Below are 6118 nucleotides of genomic sequence, written 5' to 3'. Positions count from 1 at the left end.
AAAAAGCACCCAGCAACAAAAACTGCACCAAATAATAAGCGTGAAAAAGAAAAGAAAGAGAAAAAAGAAGATAAAAGAAAAATAAGAAAGAAAAACAAAGTAAAGAGTGCTGGTGTGGCATGGTTTTGTGCTTTCCTTTTTTTTTTTTTTTTTTTTGTATAGGCACAGTTGTACTGGGGAAATAAGAAAGAGAATCTCCTTATCCTAAGAGATTCAGGGCTTCTCCACCCTTGAAGCATACTGCCATGTAAACAACTACTGGCTCTGTACATGATCATTCTCACACCCCGAGGTCTTTTTATGATGCCTGGAAACCTTCTGCTCATAGTCATAGATAATAAAATCAGGCCTCTGTAGCTAGAGATCTTGGTATTTGCACAGATCATAGGATGAAGTATAGAATAGAGTCTTTCTTTACAGTTCTAGAAGTTCTGTTCCATCATTATTGTTGTAATCAATCTTCTATATTAAGTGGTCTTGGTTTTTGCTCAGATCCTAGGACAAAGTCTAGGATATTCTTTCATTATGGTTCCAGAAGTTCTGCTCAGTATCAGTTGTCAAAGGTAAGTTTCTAGAAATAAAAAAATCTATGCAATAAAGTGGAAGACTAAGAAATTAATATGAAAAATTTATGACTTTTCATACATAAATAATGAAATACTAAAAAAGAACAATTTAAAAATTACCATTTACATTTGTATCTCAGCAAGTCTAGAAACTTGGAATCAACTTAAATGAAGAGGTAAAATATCTATACAAAGAAAACTAAAACACTACTTCAAGAAATAAAAGACACAAGAAAATAGAAACACTGCTTATTGATTGGAAGGATTAACATCATTAAAATGCAATAATTCCCAAAGCATTTTACAAGTTCAATGAAATTCCTATACAAATACAAATAATATTTTTCAAATAAAAATATAAAAAAACCTTCTGAAATTTATATAGAACAATAAACCTCTATGGAAAGTTAAAGCAATCCTTAGGAAAACAAAAATGGTGAAGGAGTCATCATCTTTCCCAACTTAAACTTTAAACAAAGTAGTAACAATTCAAATGTCATGGCTTTGTAATGAGGACATATTCACAGATCATCAGAATTAAAATTGAGTATCTTGAAGCAGTTACCCAGGTATATGATAAGCTATTTTTTTTTGTTTTTTTGGGGGGCCACACCGGTGATACTCAGGGGTTACTCCTGGCTATGCTCTCAGAAATTGCTCCTGGCTCGAGGGACCATATGAGACACGGGGAATCAAACCCAGGTCCATCCTGCGTCAGCCACATGCAAGGCAAATACCCTGACACTTATCCATCACTCCAGCCCCTAATAAGTTAATTTTTTATAAAGGAACAAAAAATATGAAATGAAACAAGGAAAGCCTCTTCAACAAATAATTTTAGGAAACCTGGTCAGCTACTTACAAGAAACTGAACTCAGACTTCATGTTCAAACTCAGATACCATATTCAAAGATCAAATCAAAATGTATTAGACCTGAAGCTCTAGGTACATAGAGAAAACATAAACAGAACTGTCCATGAAATTGAAGCTAAAATCATCTTCAAGATGAAGTAACACTGACCAAGAATGTAGAAACAAATATAAAAAATTATAAAATTACATTAAATTAAGAAGCTTCTGCACTTTAAAAGAGGACCAAGATACAAAAACTGCTCACAAAAAGGGAAGAAATTATTTACCCAATGCCCATTTGAAAATTGGTTATATCTAAGATTATATAAGGTGCTTACATAATACTTAACAAGAAAAAAACATACAGACACATCAAAGAAAAACATTTACTCAAGGAAAAAATAGAGATGGACAAATACAGATAGGCACATGAAAAAATGCTACTTATCAGGGAGATGAAATCAAAACTATAATGTGATATCATGTCACAACACAAAGACTAGAACAAGAAAAACTAGTGCTGGCATTGGTGGCACAGATGCTGGAAGGAAGGGACTATCATTCACTGCTAGTGGAAATTTAGACTGGTCTAGCCTTTTTGGAAAACACTATAGACACTTATAAAAAATTTATAAATTAAGTTCCCATATAACCCAGTAGTACCACTCCTGGGGATATAATTTAGAGAGCCAAAAGTAATGCAGATAAGGCATCTACAGTCCTATATTCATTGCAGTACTATTAACAATACCCAGGATATAGAAACAACCCAACCATATGTTTGAGAACAGATTAATGAATATTGTGAAGAAGAAATTGCTGTATCACATAAGAAATATGCAGTGGTCTCAGAAACACATTATCGTAGTCAGTTGCTGAACTTGAATACAATTCTGCCATTGGCAGAATACAAATCTATGTATGTATGCTGGTCACAAATGGAATCAGCATTGCATAACAATTGAGCCATTTGCCTTATAGTTTCATCAACTTTAAACTGGTTCATTTTCATGACACTTCTGAGGATTCTGTTACTGCAGAGATTCAAGACAAAGGCATTTTGAGAAATGTGCAAGTTTCCTTTGTATGTCTTATTCACTCTGTTTACTTTTTCATCATTCATAATGATTATCTTCTTAAGATTAGAGGTAAGTGGTTTTGCCTTGCTTTTAGCTTTAAAGTGTTTTTGGCTGGCTATTTAAAATACATTCCTGATCTTCTGACATCTTAGTTTGTTTCTGGCCATTGTCAGAAACAAATGCAGCTAATTAAAGCACAGCATCTTCTGAAAATAATGGCATATGATGTGTGTCTAGGAAATCTGAACTACATAAGTACAAAAATATACTAACAGTACTTACCATGAAAGCAATTGCAGGTGTCTTCATGAATTACATAGAAAAATGTATTAGTACACGAGTTAAGGACCATTATAATATAGAAATTTAAATAAGAATAATAAGTATGAGGGCTAAAATAAATGCCACATAAGTAAAAAAGTATGACACACATGAATATTCCTCTTGCAAGAGGGGAACTGGGGGAAGGATATTAGTGGGAATAATTGTTACCAGTAAAAGTAAATCTATACACGATGATGTAGACCTCTACATCATGAATTTTCTTAGGTCATAGTCTTGAGAGCTGGGAATGACTCAAAATTTAGGAAGCAGTGGCTAACTACAAGAACAATTAGTTTTGTAGTTTTTGATTTCTGGGACATAATAGGGCCATACTAGATCCCTTACATACTAGAAGATCCCTTTTGGGTCAAAATATAAGGAGCTCTGACCCATAAAGAGAAAGAAAACAAATGAGAGATATGATATATTATTTTAGAAGGACATCAGAAAGATTAAATTGTCCACATAAGGTGTCATGGGATGTGATGGAAGATAAATGTAGTTAAAATATTTTGAGTACTGAGGCCGGGATGGTGGCAAAAGCAGTAAGGCATCTATCTGTGTTGCATGTGCTAGTCTAGGATGGACAGTGGTTCCATCCCCTGGCATCCCATATGGTCTCCCAAGCCAGGAATGATTTCTGAGTGCATAGCCAGGACTAATGGCACCAGGTGTGGCCCCCACCAAAAAAAAACAAAAATAATTTTTTGAGTACAGGTTATGTTCACAAATCAAGAGAATAATGTATATTTTAAAACAATGTATTTAATGCATTTAAAAACAAATAAACATGGAACACGAGTACTACTTTTCTCTCTAGTATAATGATATTTTAGTTTTAGATATCTTACCCAACCAAATTTAGAAGGTACATTCTTTAGATAATATTAAGAGAAGCAGCCTAATTTAACTTTAGGTCCATGGTGTTTCATTTTAAAATACTTAATACATTTCTTCTTTTAACATTTTTTTTTTGGCTCTCACCTGGTGGGGTTACTCCTGGGTCTGCACTCAGAAATCACTGCTGGCTCGTTGACCTTATGAGATGCCAGGGATTAATCCCAAGGACATCTGTCCTGGGTCAGCCATGTGTGAGGCAAAAGCTCGACCACTGTGCTACCACTCTGGACCTTTCTATTAACTTTAAGAATTAAGATGAATTTTTGTCACTTCAAAAGATTGAACATTGGGGCTGGAGAGATAGCATGGAGGTAAGGCATTTGCCTTTCTTGCAGAAGGTTGGTGATTCGAATCCCAGTATCTCATATGGTCCCCTGAGCCTGCCAGGAGCGATTTCTGAGCATAGAGCCAAAAGTAACTCCTGAGCGCTGCCAGGTGTGACCCCCCCAAAAAATTATTGAACATGATGACTTATACTTTGTGCATAAATTAATTTAAATATTTTGTAATCAATGTTTTTTAATATTAGGATATATCTTTTGGCTAACATATAACATGTCTCATTGTGTGAACCATAAGTAAATATTTTGTTTTCGATGCAACACAAAAATTATGTTAATTGATGCATTATGTAATTTATTCCTGGCAGTCTGGGGGGCAATGGGTGGTGGTATGGTATATACTCTTGGAACATGGGAGAGGGAAATCAACATTGGTGGTTGGATTGGTCCTAATTCATTGTATGTCTGAAACCTAAACTGAAGGACCTTGTAAATCACAATGGTTTCAATAAAATAAAATTTAAAAATAAATAATTAAATAAAATATGATATTCATTTATAAAAATGAAATTCTAGTATATCTATACAATTAAATACTGGGAAACATGAAAAATAAAGCCATGAAATTTGTTTATACTTGGATAGATATGGAGAGAATTGTGCTGAGTGAAATGTCAGTGAAGCAGGTTTAGACATAGAATGACTGCATCATTTGTGGGATATTAAAACAGATAGTAGGCTAGTAATACCCAAAGGCAATAGAGATGACGGCCAAGATAACTGGTCCAAGGTAGGAATTGCCCAAGGAGAGTGAAATTAGGGCAGAGAAGTTACTTATTATGACATATTATGACATATTATGAAATATGAACTTCTGAAAAGGTGGAAATTGGACATTGTATGACAGAAACTCAATCATGAACAACTTTGTAACTGTAAAAATAAGATTAATGTCTTGCAAACAAGGCTAAAAACATCGTTTTTTTTTTTTTTTTTTTTTTTTGTTTTTGGGCCACACCCTGTGACGCTCAGGGGTTACTCCTGGCTATGCGCTCAGAAGTTGCTCCTGGCTTCTTGGGGGACCATATGGGACGCCGGGGGATCGAACCACGGTCCATCCTAGGCTAGCACAGGCAAGGCAGGCACCTTACCTCCAGTGCCACCGCCCGGCCCCAAAACATCGTATTTTCTAAGCAAGAAAATGCTTTTTGAGAACTTGTACTTATGATGAACATAAGAGACATTTATTTTTCAATTAATACATTTGACTAGTCTTTCAGAGTAGATACTATTAATACCATTAACATGTTCAAATAAGTAGGTTGAATTATAGCAAAAATATTTTAATAGTATAAAGTTTTGAAGACAATATTGTAATGATTTGATTAAAAATAAGTGCTAGTATCATAAAAAGGCAAGAAACTTTAAAAGACAAAAGAAATGCCTGATATTAGTTTATCAAGATCCAATGTGGGTAACAATACCTAACAATAATACATAATAATCATCAAATATTCAAAATATGGATGATACAGAGAATAGTACCTATTTAACCAATGAATTAAGATTCGTGAAATTAAAAGTCATCGGATTTTGAAGTTGATGTCTATATAAGTTGCAAATAAATATTGAATTATAAGAAAAAATAGCTTCAGATTCATTGTGAGATACAATATTCTATGAAGTCAACAAACTAAAAATTAAATTTGGACATAGCAAAAAGGTAATTTAAAACTATGAATTAAAATACTTTAAGAAAAAAACCCTTATTCTTATTTAGAGAACAAACGACTTTTTCCATAAAGTAAAAACAAAATATGAAATTATACTCATAATAATAATTTATAAAATATTCTCCAACCTTTACAATTGCACAAGACTAGGTAAGTTAAATTTGGCTTGCATCTATTGTCTTTGAAATTTTTTCATACACTGTGTTTTCTTGGTAATTTGCATGTATTTTTCTTTTCTAGTCCAACATAATATCTGCCTAAATGTTGTGTCAAACTAACCTTTATTTTTGCCAGAAAACAAAAAAACATAGTGGGGTTTCCTTAAAGTCTGGAAAGGAACACAATTAATCATATACAAATGACAGCTGGAGGTTCATGTCCT

General features: G+C 33.5%; 1 pseudogene; it reads right to left on the bottom strand.

Annotated features, from left to right (window-relative positions):
- Positions 1-2287: 2287 nt before the first annotated feature.
- On the bottom strand, positions 2288-2665 carry LOC126009353 (ribosomal biogenesis factor-like; annotated as a pseudogene).
- Positions 2666-6118: the final 3453 nt, after the last annotated feature.

This window comes from Suncus etruscus, chromosome 1, assembly GCF_024139225.1.
Source record: "Suncus etruscus isolate mSunEtr1 chromosome 1, mSunEtr1.pri.cur, whole genome shotgun sequence".
In the NCBI taxonomy this organism is placed as follows: domain Eukaryota; kingdom Metazoa; phylum Chordata; class Mammalia; order Eulipotyphla; family Soricidae; genus Suncus; species Suncus etruscus.
This window is presented reverse-complemented; position numbering and strand designations above follow the sequence as displayed.